The sequence below is a fragment of the Sapajus apella genome, unplaced genomic scaffold (assembly GCF_009761245.1).
Source record: "Sapajus apella isolate SASKATOON/1434 unplaced genomic scaffold, GSC_monkey_1.0 scaffold31, whole genome shotgun sequence".
In the NCBI taxonomy this organism is placed as follows: Eukaryota; Metazoa; Chordata; class Mammalia; order Primates; family Cebidae; genus Sapajus; species Sapajus apella.
The window spans coordinates 12,538,122-12,558,008 of NW_022436971.1; positions in this window are offsets into that span (position 1 = coordinate 12,538,122).

Here is a 19,887-nt window from a genome sequence, read left to right on the forward strand (position 1 = left end):
TAGACACCAGATTTAACAGAGAGCTCTTGAGTGTGATTCAGATGTGCCAGTGCTTGAGTTGTGGCTTCATACCACATTAACTGTGTAGCCACGTAGAGGTCATTTCACTTTTCTGTTTCTAATCTTCATATATAAAATGGAAATCACAACACTGTTCTCATACAACTATTATAAAATGTAGAATTGATACAATCTATAGTAATATTTCAATAAATGTTGCTTTCCCTTCTCCATTTGTCTAGTAGATTCTAAGTGCATAAAAAGCACGGCTCAATTTGTAATTATCTTGGCAACAGAGCCATGAAGTTATCAATTCATGTTTGCTTAACAAGTAAGAAAAAAAATGCCTGTTACAAGGATTTAAAGATAATGTATGTCAGCCATTGTCACTGAGTATAAGCCCTTAATAACCATTGCTTTTCATCCCTTTGTAAGTAAAATGATTTATAAAATCAAAATATAATCTTACATTTAAATATATATATACATACATTTTATATATATATATGTATGCATACATATAATGTATATGTATATATATATATATTTGGTGAATGTGTCACACCTCTGATTCTGAAGGCACCTGGTCACCATTTTACTAAAAAAGCTAATTTCATTATTTTTATTTCAGAAAATGTTATTTTTTTCTACCAAAAATAACTGTTTTACCTATCTAAACAGTACTATTTTTTTCTGATTGTCCTAAAGCTCCAGATGGGACATGTTTTCAGAGAAACATGTCCCCTCACATTTAAGTGAAGAAGAGAAATCTGTGAGTCTTTACTGACCACTTCTACTTCCAAACTGAAATCCCAAACAACCACCTAAAGCATTCACGCTCAATGCTGAGATTTTACAGCATCGATTTTTTTTCACGGTTCAGCAAAAGATATGCTAGAACTATTTATACTTTTTCTTTTCTTTTTCTATTTTTCTCCTAAAATATTACCAAGGATTTATTACTCTACCAAATTTATTTATCTATGGGTATTTTCTCCTTCCCCCACTCAGTGGATGAAAGAAAGAAAAGACTTCTGTGTGAAGACATGAGTGAGAGAATCATCAGCTTTCATTAAAACTGCTAGACATGGTATTGTAAGCACAACTTGGCCTTATTAATTCTAATTTTTTCCCCAGAGTTCTTTACTTTTCTCTTTGTGTTTAAGGGAACCCTATACTCTTTTCAGCCCAAGAAGAATTAAAATGATAAGCAGGTTTCCAAATACAGACATTCAAATTTGAATGTATTGTAATGAAAGAAAAAAATACAGCCATGACAAAAAAAGTCAATACAATGCCTTGTGTGCCTTGCAGGTGCCTTCACTTTGTGTTTTGGCTAAAATACAGAGGAGGAATTAGGTTGCTCAAAACTGGAACTGAAACTGGCATTTGGTGTAGAATATCTGGCTGCCTTTCGTGCCTCCAAGATTCTACTCCTTTACGAAACATTAACAGAGCAAGGACACCCTGGAATATCATCTGCCCATCCTCTGGAAAGGGTGGCAGCATCATAAATTCATGATGTGATTCTAAATAATACAGACATGATGCAGTCTAAAAGGGAAGCACTGTTCTCTCCTCTAACTGATCTCTCATTACAAAGCTCAAAGGTAATCAGTAGACTTAGAGAATGTTTAATTAGTCCCAGAAATATGGTCATGGAAATTCGTTTCTATGTGTCCATATGTCCACAAATAACAGTAAATAAAGAGGAGTGAATTTTTCAAACACATGTTTAATTTATACAGTATTTGGTGTTTTTCAAAAATTTAACCGGCATTATATAAGCACACAGTTGAAAGAACAAACAAAGTGAATAGTTCTACAGGTGCTTGTTAAAAATGTCAGCAGTTCACCCTGCTGGCATGGTGGTCCAACAGGGACACGTCATTTTCCTTTTCCCCAGTGGCAACTGCTTTCGATTCCTTTAGTTGATACTTTTGCAGTTTTTCTCCAAGACTCTTTATACTATGATCCTAATGCAATCATATTATTATTTTTATTGAATCAATTTTCAATATGAAAGTTATAATTAGTAAGTAAATGTTGTTCATGGCTAAGATATATGGAATATTAAGATTATCATTTATTTCCTGTGAAATGTTTTGCTACATTTTGAATACTATTTCAGAGGTAATATCTGGAAATATCTGGAGATAAGGCACATAGCACATAATTTTTGATACTCAGAACATCTGAAAAACATGTTTGTCCTCCTCTTTCACTTGGTAGTTCAGATATAGAATTGTAGGTTAGAGATACTTGATACTTTTTTCAGAAATTGGAGTCATTATTGTTTCTGTTTTTCAGTGTTCCTGTTAAGAAGTAGACTGCATTTCTGATACTTGTCAGTTGTTTAAGGTAATTATTTCCTCCCGCCTCTTCAGGAAATCAATACAGCCACATCATTGCTCCTGCTGCTTTTCAATTCTCGATTTTAGATGTTTAGGCATAGTCCAAAATATTAATGTATGGTCTGAAATATGAACCTGTATCTCTGTGTATAATTTTTACTTTAGCCATGTATTTCCAAGACAAGTAAGTTAGACCCCTAACAGGAAAATTCATGCCAAAGAGTGAAAAGACCCTATTAAAAATCCACATGTCCCAATAATAACAAAGTTAGAAAAGAAATCATAGACATTATGTTATATGTTTTAGAACTCCTGTATTAACAATTGCAACAATCTTGTATCAGTAGTTATGATGATAGAACAGAAGTGTCTATTTAAAGAGAAGGGCAGATACTATTTTATAAGAAAAAGAAATTTTAAAATATAGAATTGGGCCAGGCCCAGTGGCTCACGCCTATAATCCCAGCACTTTGGGAGGCCGAGGTGGGTGGATCATGAGGTCAAGAGATCAAGACCATCCTGGTCAACATGGTGAAATCCCGTCTCTACTAAAAATACAAAAAATAGCTGGGCATGGTGGTGTGTGCCTGTTGTCCCAGCTACTGGGGAGGCTGAGGCAAGAGAATTGCTTGAACCCAGGAGGCGGAGGTTGCAGTGAGCCAAGATCACTCCACTGCATTCCAGCCTGGGTAACAAAAGCAAAACTCCATCTCAAAAAAAAAAAAAAAAAAAAAAAATATATATATATATAATTGGGGAAAGCAGTCTTATATATAAAAAATATAGAAGTGGTCTTTCTATATTAAATATCCAAAATATATAAATAAAATCATATAAGATTAAAAGAGAAAGGAAAGAAAAAGACAAAAACTACCAGTAAAAGTATAAATTTACAAGTCCCAGGGATATATTAAATGTATTGAATTTTTCTCATATACTTTCCTTAATTAAAATGGAAACAGAAAAGATGTTAAAAATCACAAATACTATACTATATGATACTTAAATACAGATAACTTACTACAAAACCCTCAGTCAGTTTAGAATGATGAATAGTGGCACGGATTCTGGAGCCAAGCTGATGAACTGAACTCATATAACATTTGGCAAGTTACACCACCTCTTGATTTCTCACCTGCAAAATGGATATATGAATTTTTCCATTTGTATAAGGATATACTTCCAGTATGAGGATATACCTCATAATGTTGTGATGTTAAATAAGTTCATGACAAGTGCTTAGAAAGTATATGCAAATGAATATTTTAGAAAATATATATTATCAGTTGTAGTTGCTTTTATTATTATTATCGTATTAGATTATAAAACCAGTTCAGAATCAAAACATGGTCATAATGAAAAATATGTAACTGCTTACCCTCTGTTGTGTGACCTTGAATCTGTACATATTTTTAAGAACTTAGTTATTAACATCTCTAAAACTCAGTTTCTGCATCTGTAAGATGTAGCAAATAAATTCTACCTTTTAATATTGCTTAAATAGCAACTGTCTCAATATAAATGGAGTGTCCAATAAATTTGGGTGGTTAATTTTTGCATTTATGATAGCTGTACAAGAAATCTGACAACAATTTTTTCCATCATGTTAACCACTCAACACTGAGCTTTAAAAATTGTATGATTAAAATTAGGGAGCCAGAGTTCCCAGTCCTCCTTTATTTTAATTTCTTGAGTTTTCCGTTTTGTTTCACTCAGTACTTTTACTAGGGGATAGTAAAAGTATCAATATATTGATATTCTCAACAAGAAAGCAGGAAAGATGTCAAAATAAATCAGCAATGCTACAAATGGTGCTTTCCTGTGAAGAGACATTAAAAATAAACCCATGTGGGAGATTACTCTATGAAAAGAGTGCCATTATTCTGGGAATACAAAATGTTCCCAATCCAAGTGGAATAGTGACAGGAATGCATCTAGGCTGTGTATGGAGCATAGAGTGAGCAAATCCACATGGATGTCTTAAACCTAGGAAAGTGTGTCTCTTCTTGGACATTTTTATAGGGCTCTCAATCAATGTATAAGAACAGACAAAAGATCCACTTCTAACATATTAGTTAAGGAAGCATAAAGAAAGAGAATGTGAGCTGGAATTCTGAGGAAGGGTAGGGTTCTGTAGTCAGAGATGGAGCCTGGCCACTCCATATGGGAGAAGGCAAAAAAAAAAAAAAAAAAGAAAGAAAGAAATAAGAAAAATAGAGGAGAATTTTGAAGGGCATTTGGCAAAAGTGAAGTATTTCAACACAGAAGGCATAGAAGAAGTGTCTGAGACATTTTGAATCTGGGAAGGGCACATTTATTTCTTTGTCTCTAGTTCTGAGTGAGTACTTGACACTTAGCAGGTGCAAATATTTTATTTTTAATTGCAGTATAGTTTTAAGTTAAAATGACCTCAAATGTCAAGACAAACTAACCAAAAGAGAAACCCATATTATAGGCTGTGGGAAGTAAGTAAATGATTTTTAGCAGAATAGAAATGTCTTTCACTTGCAGATGCATAATCCAGCAGCCCTTTGGAGAACGGCATGAAGGAGGCAGTGAGGAGGTTACGGTAACCATTTGGAAAACATGATAAAGGCCTAGACTCAGATGAGATCAGTGTTTGAGTAAACAGCTTATTTGAAAAAAAAAAAAAAAAGTGAACATAAAATTGGTAAGATCTGATAGTGACTGACAGGCTAAATGAGAGAAAGAACAAAAATAAAGATGGCCATGTTGGAGCTCAGATGATAGGAAAAAGAAAGAGGTACCAGTGTCAGCACCCCACAAATTCATTTTACAGAGTTTATGATTCTGACATTGGGTCTGTCTATGAAATATGAAAGCATTATTTTCAGCATATCCATAGGCTTTTAAAAAATTAATACTTATTAATATTTAATTCACATTACAGAGTTCACCCTATTAAAGTATATAATTCAGTGATTTTACATTTACTAATTCAGTTATTCCTTACAGTCCCATGAGGTACCTATCAATAGCATCCCCAATTTGCAGATGAACCGGAGGCCAAGAAATATTGAATGACCTTCCCTAGGCTTTGAATGAAATAATAAATATAAAATACATGATTTATTTAACAAAGCAGATATTCAATATATTCAATGAGTGTGAATTATCTTCCCTCTTTATTATGTAATTAAAAAGCAATTTGAAGATTGTTGTAATATATCAATCATTACTTTATCCAATCTTGACCTAGTCACTGTTCAGTTACAGGACCATGAAATGCTGGGTTTACAGATATGATTAACTATTTCTTCTGTCCTAAAAAATGCTCACAAATGCCTGAGAAACAGACTAAAACAGCAAATAAGAATGTGACAAGTGGTTGGATACCAGTTATTACCGTGGGTTACCTGCATTCGGCATCGAGTGTAAGTTAAAGAAAGCAAAATAAAACAAATTTTTTAGTGCAAAAGTATTAGGTAAATCATGTACTCTCGTAGGTGTTGTACAGATATACGGAGGGAATAAAACAGTGATTGCTCATGGAGCTTTTCCACTCAGCAGAGAAACAAAGCATAAAGCCACAATCAGCTAAAGAAATAACATCTGCTTTCTATGAGAGCTAGGAATCCAGTTCAGAACAAATCACCTCCAGCTGGGATAATCCAGGATGGCTAGAATTAGCACTTAAAAGAGAGAAAGAATTTAGGAGCTAAGAGGAATAAAGAGGACACTCAAGATAAAAATACACTTAATTTAATCCAGGCCACACATATTTATTCAGCATAAAAATTATGATAAACATAAGGAAATCACAAGAGAAACACAGATGAACGCAATATAAATTCTACACAAAAAGAGCTCACCATCTAACAGGAGAGAAATAATTATATAAGCTGAGATTGGAGTGGTGAGTTCTCTGTGAATGAATTCACACACAGAGGGGTGAAGAAGGCTCCAGCTGAGAATTTGCCCTCTGGGAGAGTCTTGCTCAAAGTAGTCTTGAATAGTGTAGCAATATAGAAAATAATGCTTCTTTGGGGCACCTAAGAAGCCAAAATCAGCAGGGACAAATACCAACAAAAAATGTACAAAGAGAAACAGGAACCAAAGGCAGCAGCAGGTTGAGACATGAATTAGAGGAAGCGCATTGGGAACAAAGTGAAAAAGCACTGCGGGGTTGTTGCCAAGGGAGCTGAAGTGTCAGGGTGGCTGCTATTGATTGATAGGTTGAGTTGTGGACAATGTGCCTCCCTACTACTGAAGAGTCAGGGCCGACATTGTGATAGTAGTATGAACAGTATTCTCGGATCAAGTAGAAGGACTGGTCAATTTTGTTGGTCAAGGACAGGGGAAATGCTTCACAAAGGAGGTGATATATTCATTGGCCTTTGAAAATCAGGCAGGTTTCTTTCAGATAGAGAATGGGGGCAGGAGAGGTCACTTATGCACAGGGCACTGCACAATCAAAGGCTCAGGCATATGAACACATGGCTGCATGGGGTGTTCAAGGAATACGAACTTTCTGGCATTTTTAGCACATTGCATGTATGGGGTAAAAACAGTGGGATGTAATTCTTGCAGAGAATTTCAGAGAACTCTAATTAGGTGTGAAGAGGAAAAGATAGCTTTGTGGCAAAAACAGTGTAAGATATTTCTAAATTTTCAATTTATAGCTATTTTTTCTTTGGGTCTAAATAGAATTATTTATGTTAATAAATTGAATGAACTTCATTTTTTGAAAGGAAAGGTTTATCAATTCTATGATGGTTAATTTTATATGTTATCTGAGTCCATTCAGGTTGTTATAACAAAATACCTTAGACTGGGTGGCTTATAAATAGAAGATATTTATTTCTCACTTTTCTGGAAGCTGAGAAGTCCAAGATCAGGGCTCAGATATATTTTGTGTCTGGTGAGGGCCCATATCCACACAGACAGAGATTTAGCTGTATCTTACCTGGTGGAAGAGATGAATGAGCTCCTTTAAAACTGTTTTTAAGGGCACTAGTCCCATTTATAAAGGCTCTGACCTCATGATCTAATTACTTCCCGAAGGCTCCACCTTGTAAAACCTTCAATTTGGGTGTTAGGATTTCAAAATATTAATGTTGAGGCTACATAAACATGTAAATCATAGCATGTGTCAACCTGAATGGACTACAAGGTGCCCAGACAGTTTGTGAAACATTATCAGGATGTTTCTGTGAGGGTGTTTTGAGGTGATATTTTCATTATAATAAGTAAAATGAATAAAGCAAATTGCTGTCATAATGTGAGTGGGGCTCATTAAATCAGGTGAAGGGCTAAAGAGAACATAGTCTGACTCTATCTTAAGTGAAAGACAATTTATCCCACCTGGTGCCCTTCAAATTGTTACTTCAGTTTCTTCTTGCATCCACACATGAATTGAAACATTGGCTTTTCCTAGGTATCAAGCCTATCAGCTTTTAGCCTGGAATTATGCCATCAGCTCTCCACCGCCTGGTTTTTAGACTTTCAGACTCTGAGTGGAACTATACTATTGGCTTTCACGGTAATCCAGGTAATCACTTGAACCAGTTCCCTATAATCTCTCTCTCTCTCTCCCCCTTCTTCTCTCTTTCTCTTTCTCCACCTGTAGCTATAGCTATTCTATGGATTCCGTTTTTTGAAACCAATGGAATTTGACTAATACAAATGCCAGGAACCTCTTTGTTATAACCCACTACCCATGTATTTGTTTTTAATCCAGGTTAACAGATTCATACTTTCAGACACCTCAAAATTTCATAAGGAGCAATCTAAAATGAAGACTCTCTAGAGCAAAAAATAAACAGGAAAATGTAAAGTGTCCTGACAACATTCCTGCCACACTGGCTTCCTTTGGGGGATAATTATTGCCTCTGTCTCTTCCTGGACACACACACACACACACACAGAGAGAGAGAGAGAGAGGGAGAGAGAGAGAGAGAAAGAAACTGAGGGCTTGAGAAAATTCTGCTAAGAATTTGGGGTCTGACAAATCTTAGCCCAAATTTTTCCTCCGTTTTCTACCACTTACATGATTAGTGGCACATGACTTAGTGCAAAGTTTGGCTCCATATTCTTTCACTTGTTTAATCAGGGGCAAATGACTTCATTTTAGAAGCCTCAATTTATTTTCTGAGAACATGAGAACAATAAGAGAATGTACCCATAGGTGGAAATGAGATGAGCATACAAAACACTTGTCACAAAAAAACTAAAAATAGTGTTTTCTCCTAATCCTAGTAAGTATGATCAAATGTTAGTTCTTCCTTCCCTATCTTCTGATTCCATTCTCCTGCATGTTCTTCCATGAAGAAAAAAATCATAATAATGGGATGAAAATTCCTATTGTAAACTTTTGGCTTTCATTTGTGTTCTGAGCACACACCAGATTCAGTCATGTCCCAGTATATACTCATCAAAAGAACTGATATAAATAAATTTTTATTGTCTATGGCCAAATGCTTAAAACACCATACAGTCATCATCCATCATCCAACATATAGGTATCTGCACTCCCGAAATTTTTTATTACTTTTTAGTATGTACAAAGTCATTCAGGTAATAAGATCTCAAGAAGAAGAAAGCTAAAAGATGATGCAAATGTATTCCTAAAGATCTTGGATTATGGTAAGATGTGTATACACACACACACACAAACACACACACACACACACACACACACACACACACACACTTCCATAAACATTAACAACTACCTACAAATATGTTTTATAAGCCTTAATGAAAAGCCTTCTTCAGGAGCTTCTACAAAGTCACCTGGTTAATCTCTAAATTAATCTTTGTGCAAACAAAGCTCTTGTAAGCTGTCTAGCAGCTGACCTCAGAAACAAGGCAGTATATAAGCCTCTGGCAGTCCATTGTGACCTTGACAGATCTTAAATATTTTTCTTTCCTGTTCCCATCAGCGCTATGCATGCTTCACGCTATGCTCACTGAATCTTTGTGTGTGTGTGTATGCATGTGCATACAGTAATTTTTTTTTCCAGTCCTTTTAATTAAAACAAATTCTTCAAATTATAAAAATGTCAATTAAAAAAAAGCTTTCAGGGACAAGGCCTATTAGAATTGTAAAAGAAGTTAGAGATCATTTGGCCTGAACCCCTTTTTAAAACTGTATGAAATGATAGAGAAAAATTATAATTTTCTAGCATCCCTACTATGTGCTAAATGTGTTACCCAAAAAGATATGCTGAAGCCCTGACTCATAGTCTCTGTGCATGTGGCTTTATTTGGAAATAGGGTTCTTGTAGCTCTAGTTAGTTACAACAAGATAATACTGGTACACTATGAGCCCCTAATGCAATATAACTGATGTTCTTATAAGATGTGGAAATTCTCATGTGAGGTCAGAAACGCATACAGGGAAGACAATTATAGGATGGCAGCAGTCGAGGTTGGAGTTAGGTGGCAACAAAACCAGAAATGCCAAGGTTCTCAGTTGGAAACACATGCAATAGTAGCAGTGAAACTTGTGAGAGTTTTAACAGCAGTTACCTGATAGAATGAGTTGAAGCTGCATATGCACAGTGTTAAAAATGTTGTTTGTTCATATAAAATATGAGGAGGAACAACTGAAATCGTTATAGGTCATACATTACATCCCTGCCCCAGCACTCCCTGGGTAGCACGCTGTGCACTGCACTTATTTATCATAAAAGAGAAATAGTAGGCATCTTAATTGTTCTATTGGTGATTTGTTGCTCTTTTTGAAGAGCAGAAAATAGAAGGATCTTAAGCTGAACATATACCACCATATGAACCATACTCGAAGCCAATATCACAATGTGGTTGTACATCAGGGGTAGAACCATTCCAAACTCCTAGACCTAAGAACAGGCTTTGGGAAATCTGCTTAAATATTCTAACTCCACTCTCTTCATCTATAGAATGTGCATAATAATAGATTCTATATAATTGTATGATGAGGCTTAATGAGGTAATGCATTCAAGTGATTAGTTCTATTCCTTCCCTACAACACTCTATATATTTAGGTGATAAGAAGAGGATAAGTAGGAAGAAGGAGAGAACTCGGATGGGAATTAAGGGGCCAGTAGGGTATCAAGGTGAAGAAATAAAGAAGAGACTCATGATAAGTTTTATTTAAATTACAAATAAGAATTCCAGACATGTTTATAAATCCACCCTTATTCCCTTTACTTCAGAGAAGCAAACTGGAATTGTAGAAAGGATTGAGGTAGAAAAAGGCAGAATCTAACGTCATAATACTTGGATCCTTCATTTATTCCTCAACCCGGCCATCACTACTGTATTAGTTCATTCTCACACTGCTATGAAGAAATACCAAGATAGCATAATTTACAAAGGAAAGACACTTCATTGGCTCACAGTTCCTCAGGGCTGGGGAGGCCTCAGGAAACATACAATCATGGAGGAAGGGGAAGAAAACAAGCCCTACTTCATATGGTGTCAGGAAGAAGTAATGAGCCAACAGGGGAATAGCCCCGTTCTCACCAGATCTCATGAAAATACATTCACTATCACTAGGACAGCAGCATGGGGCTATCCCATGATTCAATTACCTTCCACCGGATCCCTCCCACAACACGTGTGATTTATGGGAGCTACTATTCAAGATGAGATTTGGGTGGGGCCACAGCAAAACCACATCGACTACTGAGTACTCTCTGTGTATGTCTAATAATTTTGATATAGTTCTACTTTCTTTCCCCCAATGTCTTTATTTAGGGATGTTCATAAATGAAATTACTCATCCTGTCACCAAACCCTGATCAAAGATGAACAGGTCTGACTCATTGCGGTGGTGATGATAATAATAATCCAAGTTCTAGCCCATCTGTTGTCAGTTCAACCCTACCACAACCTTGTGAGCTGGGGACTGAGCCTGACCAGCCACAGGTCTAACACAGGCAAAGAATTCATGAGAATGACAGTTCAAACTCAGCCAAGATTGTGTTTTCATCATTTCATTGTTGAAGCATCAATCAAATGAGACAAAGGGTAACCACAATATCAAGAATACACAGCAGCTTGCCGTGGGATTAATCTTCTGATCTCACAGAGACAGCTCCAAGTTATGTTATTTCAATAGCCCTCTTAGAATAAGATGGGAGGATCCTAAAACTGCTGCCTTGAGGTAGGGGAGGAACTCCATGTTAGTCTTTCAGAGTTCATGCCAGTAACATATTAGTAAGAACCAGAAATGTGCACTGAAGCATCATACTTTAAATGCCATTTGTTGTTGAATCACTGGGCCTACTTAGATTTTTCTTCTAACAGGCCAGATCATAGACTACCATGGTAGATTTACTCTTATAATTCATTTAATAAAGAGGCTTAATTCAAAGATTTATGAAAGTAATAACAAAAATTGTTCAAAGTTTGTTTTTCTTCAGCAACTGCTTTCCTGAGACGTGCTGCACAGGTTGTCCCTCCACTCCCTATTGAAGGTATTTTAGGCATATCCCATCGGTTTTCCAATCACTTTTTAGTCGTAAGAACACATGCCATTTTGGAAATGAAAACATCTGGATTCAAGAACATCCGAGATTTCAATCTTCAATCTAGTTCACAACATCTCCTTTCCACCGAACTAAGAAATATGAGGCAGAGAAATAAAATAATTGTCCCTTTACTATTTATTTTTCCTGTATATCTGCCTCCACACTTCATGCAGCAGCTGGGTGGGGTAGGAGGAGCTGCAAAGATTAGAGAAGAAGGAAATAAATTCTGCTGAGCTGGTTCTGTCTGAGGTGTTCTCTTGCCCAACACTACCTAGTCAGCAAACTCTCCATGAGGCAGAAGTTCAAACACTAAATTTTGAGTGTACACAGCTGTAGCTACCTTAGAAATATTTCTGTCCCTTGCTGTCATGGACACCTTTGCACTGGTCAACTCTCTGGGGGCAGGAAAGTCACCCTTCAGACAATTTTCTAATCTCCCCACATAGCCCTTTGGGAAGAGTCTCTTCAGACTGATGTCGGAGACTGTGTAATAATTCCATTTCTGCCCCCTGTTGTTTTCCTTCCCTATGCTATCATACTTATCAGCATCTACTCGCTTTGGAGTATACTTCCTGCCTCTTGACTTTGGATTTGTCTATTTGACTTGCTCTGACCTAGAGAATAAAAATGAAATATTATACCAATTTTAAGCAAAGGCCTCAACAGGATTTTAATGTTCATTTCTTCTTTTTTACTCTGTCCTTACCATGAGAAGAATATCCTCAGCCCAACCTATAGTTATGGAAAAGGCGATGACAAACAGGAAGCAGTGCCACTGGCCACACCCAGCTGAGATGACCAGGTACTAGGTTGCTACGGGCAGACTTTTGAGTGGGCTTAGCAGGAACCAGCAGGGAAGCCAACCTGGGCCTTTCCTGTGTTATCTGAATCCCATCCAACCTTCCATCTCATGAGCTAAACAGATACTCATAATTGTGTAGCAGAGATTTGGAGGATGTGTGCTTAGCACTGTATTATGTGTAATTAACTTATGTAGTTAATTACCTTTGTGTCATCTTTCACCTACCTGAAATCTCTACACTTGTATTATATCAAATGTGGAAAGCATTTCCTGTTGCTATGCTTCTTGTCCTGACTTTATAAGTTACTTCCCACGTCTGTTCTGTCTTCTCTTATATTGGAAGTTGGCAAACATTTTCTGCAAAGGGCCTGCTTATAAGTTTCTTACAGATTATATGCCCTCTGTCTCCATTAATCTATGCCATTATAATGTGAAAGCAGCCATAGAAAACAAAACAATAAATGGTGAGATGTGGGTATGTTTCAATAAAGTTTTATTTATAAAGGCAGACAATGGGCTGGATTTGGACTACAGTTTATAGTTTGTTGACCCTGCTTTATGATAACAAACTCTGTTACCATGGTAGCAATGGACACATGACTGCTTTGCTGAAACATTTTCTACCTACTTTCCAGATATATAGCAAAATATCCAGTCAATTTAATATCATAAAAATATCATTTAATATCCTTAAATCCCTGGCCCTTATCCCACCTTTTCACCCGGCAGAACTTGTTGTACCAAAAGGAGAGAAGGTATTACACCTAGAGGCGTAAGCTCAAAAGAGTCAGGATCTCTAACAAGTTCATGAACTCACCAACCAGTTTGGCCTGCATAATTCTGTGCTTCTTTAACATAAAATATTTTTTTTCTTTTTTTAACCCATCTAACTAAGACTTGTCTGATATATGGAATAAAACAAAATTCTAAATTTTGAAAAGAAATTAGAAACAACATAAACCAAAGTAAAAATTATTAGGAAAAAGGATTTGTATTAGTTCTCTATTCCTCATTTCTCAAATTACCCCTCCAACATTGATTTTCCTGTGTCTGAAGGTCAGGTATTTGGGCCTTGGATGGGTGCCTCTGACTTAAGATTTCCCATGGGGTGATAATCAAGATTTCATCTGGGCTGCAGTCTCATCTGAAAGAGAGGATAATCCTCTTCCAAATGTATTGATGTCGTTGTCAGCAACACTCAGTCCTTCTCAGTTTGTTGGGCTGAGGGGCTCTATTTCTCACTGGCTTCTACCAGGCATTGTCATTTAGCCATTGGCCAGACAGCCTTCTCCACAGGATTGCTCACAACATGGTAGCTAGCTTTCCTAAGAGGAAGACAGTGAGAGTGTGAGAGAGCCTTTTCATAACCTAATCACACCTGTCATTTTTGCCATATTCTGATTATTCAAAGCAAATCACAGATCTATCCTCTACTCATTGGGAGGGGATTATATAAGAGCACAAATACTAAGAGATAGGGATCACTTGATGATCTAATTTGTGGCCTACCATCAGAATAAATAATGTTAAAATCTGCAATTCAGTAGAGTAGAATAAATGTAAATATTGGAAATAATGTACTGTTAAAAGAATTTGAAGTCCTAAAAGAAATCTATAATTCCTAGCAAATAATGATCTAAATTTCATAGCAAAAATAAAATGAACCTTAAATAAGTCAAAATATAAAACTTAATTATTACAGAGTATTTGAAAACCTTGTTCATTGCAACTGTTACCAGGATCTATTGGATTAATAATTGAGTTTCACTAGGTTTCAACAGAACAGATAATTAAACTGTTCTTTAAGTAATTCCTGGAGCTAGGAAAAGATTTAAAAATCCTCAATACCTTTTATAAAATCAAGACATTTTTAATACAATAACACCAAGATAGACAAATGGGATCTAATTAAACTCCAGAGCTTCTGTACAGCAAAAGAAACCATCATTAGAGCGAATCAGCAACCAACAGAATGGGAAAAAATTTTTGCTATCTACCCATCTGACAAAGAGCTAACATCCAGAATCTACAAAAAACTACAACAGATATACAAGAAAAAAACAAACAACCCCATTCAAAAGTGGGCAAAGATATGAACAGACACTTTTCAAAAGAAGACATATATGAAGCCAACAAACGTGAAAAAATGCTTATCATCACTGGTCATTAGAGAAATGCAAATCAAAACCATACTGAGATATCATCTCATGCCAGTTAGAATGGCGATCATTAACAAAGCTGGAGACAACAGATGCTGGAGAGGATGTGGACAAATAGGAACACTTTTACACAGTTGGTGGGAGTGTAAATTAGTTCAACCATTGTGGAAGATAGTGTGGCGATTTCTCAAGGATCTAGAAATAGAAATTCCATTTGACCCAGCAATCCCATTACTGGGTATATACCCAAAGAACTATAAATCATTGTACTATAAAGACACATGCACACATATGTTCATGGCAGCCCTGTGTACAATAGCAAAGACCTGGAACCAACCCAAATACGCATCAATGATAGACTGGACAAAGAAAATGTGGTACGTATACACCATGGAATACTACACAGCCATAAACGATGAGTTCCTGTCCTTCGTAGGGACTTGGCTGAATCTGGAGTCCATCATTCTCAGCAAACTGACACAAGAACAGAAAGCCAAACACCATATAGTCTCACTCATAGGTGGGTGTTGAACAATGAGAACACATGGACTCAGGGAGAGGAGCATCACACACTGGGGGCAGTGGGGGGGGGGGGGGGGAGAAAGAGGGGGGGGGGGGGGGGGGGGGGGGGGAGAGATAACATGGGGAGAAATGCCAGATATAGTATGCACCTAAAGTAAAATAAATAAATTTAAAAAATAACAACATAGAATAGTCTTTTTGTGAATGTAGAAGCAATAATTTTAAATCAAGAATAAAGCATTATTAAAATGAAGCAAATACATTGTTAGCAAAACAATAAACTATAACCAGATAGAGTTTATTCTAGTAATACATCGATAATTTAAATAAAGATCATATAAATCATAGCTACAAATGAGAAATTTTAGTATAAAAACACTAAAAAAGCCATCATTTGTTGTTAACCTAAAAGGTATAACACTAGAACTATTTAAATTAAAATCAGGAACTGGACACCTACTATCACAATTTTCACTTAAATTGTGCCTATTAGATTCTAGAAAATGCATTTAGAAAAATAAGATTGCTGATATAAACATTGGAAAATAAGTATTTTTCTCTATGATATTTATACCCAGAAAATCCAGATTTCTCTGCCATAAAATCTCTTATATTAAAAATTAATCGTTAATCTGTTTTCTAGCAAAACATTTAGAAAGAAAGTCAGGGAAAATATTATATTTCTTAGCATTTAAAATTATATCCTAGCTAGAAATAATTTTTAAAGTATAAGGTCCTGAATGAAGCACTACATAAAAATGCATTTATAGATGTAAAACAAGTTCTGCACAAAAGAAGAGAGACAGGTTGTAATCTTCATTTTAAGACTAAATGAAATGTCAGTTTTTACAAGATCAATGTAGAAATTTATATTAATTCGAATTAGTAACTTGACAGTGTTTTGGCATTGGAAATAATAATCTGAGTTATTATATGGAATAAAAAGAAACAAGAGATTAGTGGAAGAGAATATGAAAGGGAGAACTTACTTTAGTTAGACGTATAATAGCTTATAAAAATACTGAGGTCAAATCAATGTATACTTTGTATAAAAATAGATGCATGAATCAACCAAAAATAGAAAGCTAAAAGTTAAATCACAGTATATATGAGAATTTAATATAATTAAGGTAGTATTCTTTTATTAATTTTAATTTTTTATTTCTCTAGATTTTTGGGAAAGTCTATTTGGTTACATCAGTAAGTTCTTTAGTGGTGATTTGTGAGATTTTGCATCACCCAAGCAGTAAACACTGCACCCAATTTGTAGATTTTTATTCCTTACCCCCTTTCCACCCTTTCCCCTGAATCTGCAAAGTCCATTGTATCATTCTTGTGCCTTTGTATCCTCATTAGCTTAACTCCCACTTATGAATTAGAACCTACGATGTTTGGTTTTCCATTTCTCAGTTACTTCCCTTAGAATAATTATCTTCAATCCCATCCAGGTTGCCACGAATGCTGTTAGTTCATTCCTTTTTATAGCTGAGTAACATTCCATTGGTTGTATCTCTATCTATCTATCTATCTATCTATCTATCTATCTATCTATCTACCTACCTACCTACCTACCTACCCACCTGTCTGTCTGTCTGCCTGCCTGTCTGTCTTTCTATCTACCATAGTTTCTTCTTATTCAGGGTGGAAAATATAATAGTAGAAAATAACTTACTATTAATATTTATTGTCAATATAATATAATTGATAATATAATAGTAGAAATAACTATTAATCTTTATTGTCAATTTAAAAATACAGATTCTTCAAAGACAATACGGTTTTCAGGAATAAACATTGCTGTTGGAAAATGTATGGCTATATTCTGGAAGTTAAAGAAAGACAAAGGTTTTTTAAATAAAAATAAGTTTATCTAAGCTGTTTTGAAACAATTATCCTTGGCTACAAGGCTCAATAACAAGGGTAGTTGTCAGTCCAAGGTTAGAGAAGCAGTTACTGTGCAGATGTCCCCGTAGGAGTATTTTTTGTGCAAGGTTTTGGTTTCAGCAGAGCTATTTGTAATAGGTCTTGTTCACAGGCAGTCCTGTGTGGAAACTTCCCTTCATGGACTACCTGACTCCATTTTGTCAAGGTTTGACATGAGTCACTCCTTTTTGATTCTGACAAATTTTACCATATAGAAACAACTTTGGATCCTATTTTTTTTCTGTTAACCATGCAAAAATAAATTCCACAAATAAAAATAAAAGTTGAAAAACAATGTAAGAATTGTAGGTGACTATAAATATAATCTATAAATCAAACAAACACCAAAAAAAAGATTTCAGCCAAAACAAGAAAATCCAAAGATGCAAAATAAAATGTATTTTCAAACAAATAAAAAACTTTTTAATGGCAACTTACATTTGGATTAAAGAGGGTCAATAAACAGACAATGGATCTTTATGCAATACAGATAAAAGATATATATATATATATTTGATATATATATATATACATATGTATATATATACATATATATATATATATGCATATATATTTTATACTAAGACCTTTTATATAGGTACAAAAGAATACAGACAACAAAATGGGAAAGTGGCCAAAAGATATAAAGAAGCCCAAAATAAAATAGCATATCCAAATAACCAATACAGATATGAGAAAATAAAGTCACTAGCATTAACAAAATGAAAATCAAATTAACAATAACATATCACTTCTCATTTAAAATACTGGTACAATTTATTAATATAGGAGCTGCAATACACAGTATTGCCAGGACTGACAATATTGTGTATTATCAATACTATTTCCCTCACACATTGTGAAAGAAATTTGAATTGCTACAGAGTTTTTAAACAGGACTCCAGCAACATCGATGAACATATAAGAGTAAATATTGCTTTTGACCCTGTAAACCCACTTCTGGTAATCAATTCCACAAAATGGAAATACAAATATGTCAGGGTATAGATAATGGAATTGTTATTAAAACATTGTTTTATGAAAGGAAACATTTATAAATATAGTGCAAGTCCATCAGGGAAGATCCTTAGAATAAATTATGCTAGAGTTACCACTGAAATATTGAATACTGTGAAGTTATTAAAGCAAGTTGCAGAAAAGTAAATAACATGATCTCACATAGAAAAATAAGCAAGGAACAAAGAGTGTATGAGCTTCAGGGTATATAAAAGTATATGTGTGTGTATGTATACTTTAAAGTGTATATATATGTATATGTGTATATATATATACACACACATACACATATGTAAAATACGTATGTATATACTTTAAAAAATATATATATGTGTATATATACACACACATATATATATATACATATACACACATATATACACATATATATACACACATTATATATATATACACACACACACACACACATATATATATACACTTTAAAGTATACACACACACACACACACACACACACACACACATTCAGGTAATGTTTTAAACCAGTTAATTCATGCTGACAAACTAATACTATTTTACCAACGTGAATTGTTTAGTTTGTAATGAAAGGGCAAGTTTGGAAGACAAAATGAAAGGAGGAGATACAAACTAAGACCAAAAAATATAAAACAGTGCTATCAGTGTGCATGTTATAATCATACTAGTGCCTGCATGCAATTATATGTACATAAGTATGTGCAAAACTAAATCAGAAACACATATGAGCATGTACAGATAACAAATTTGGTAAATCCTGTTTGGTTCCAAGGTTTTGAGGCACAGAGAAAAATATCAGTTAAGCAAATCCCCAAAATCAGTTAAATAAACACAATTCATGTGAAAGCTTGGATTTGACTCAGCTTCCTCCCAACTAGAAAAGTCAAATATTGATGCTATAAAAGGATGTTTAGTCTTCAAAAGACCACATAAATGTATCATGAATTCTTAAGCTTAAAGGTTCACTGAGGAATTATCAAGGCTCTTTCTTGTATATGAATGAGAATTTTGTACTTCATTATTCAGATATCTAATCTAATTGAAGAATGAAGGAATTCAGTCAGCCTTTAAATTGTGATTATCAATGAACAAATAAGTGTGTATCATAGAGGAACCTATTCCGTAACTCTTGTTTCTGCAATAACTAAAATTGCATGCACTCTTTATTACTGTTTAATAGTCAGTTGTCACTGTTGTTACTAATAGAAATATACTTTCTTGCATAGCACTAATGCTTTATCTTTTAATAGGACAAGAAAACCTTTTCAGAATTTGGTAGTATCATTAATGTGTTTGATTTGGTGTCTCAGAGAAATGCTTTTGTACTTATCTTTTGTTTTTCAAATATTAAAGAAATTCTGGAAAACACACATTATCACAGAACACACAGAATAAATGAGCATTTCACCACTGCCTGGTTTCAGTACTCAAGGTAGCATGGAGCAGAGGAGTGAATCCTTGATGCACCTGTGCACCTCCATGTCAATTATATGACACAACAGAGTTGCATTAGCCTCATAGTGGGGAAAACCTTTCCCAAGGATTCGCTAACAAATTATATTTTATCTTCATTGCTTTCACACCCTTGAAGATGAAGGAGAACACATTTATGCTTGAAAGAAAGCAGGAA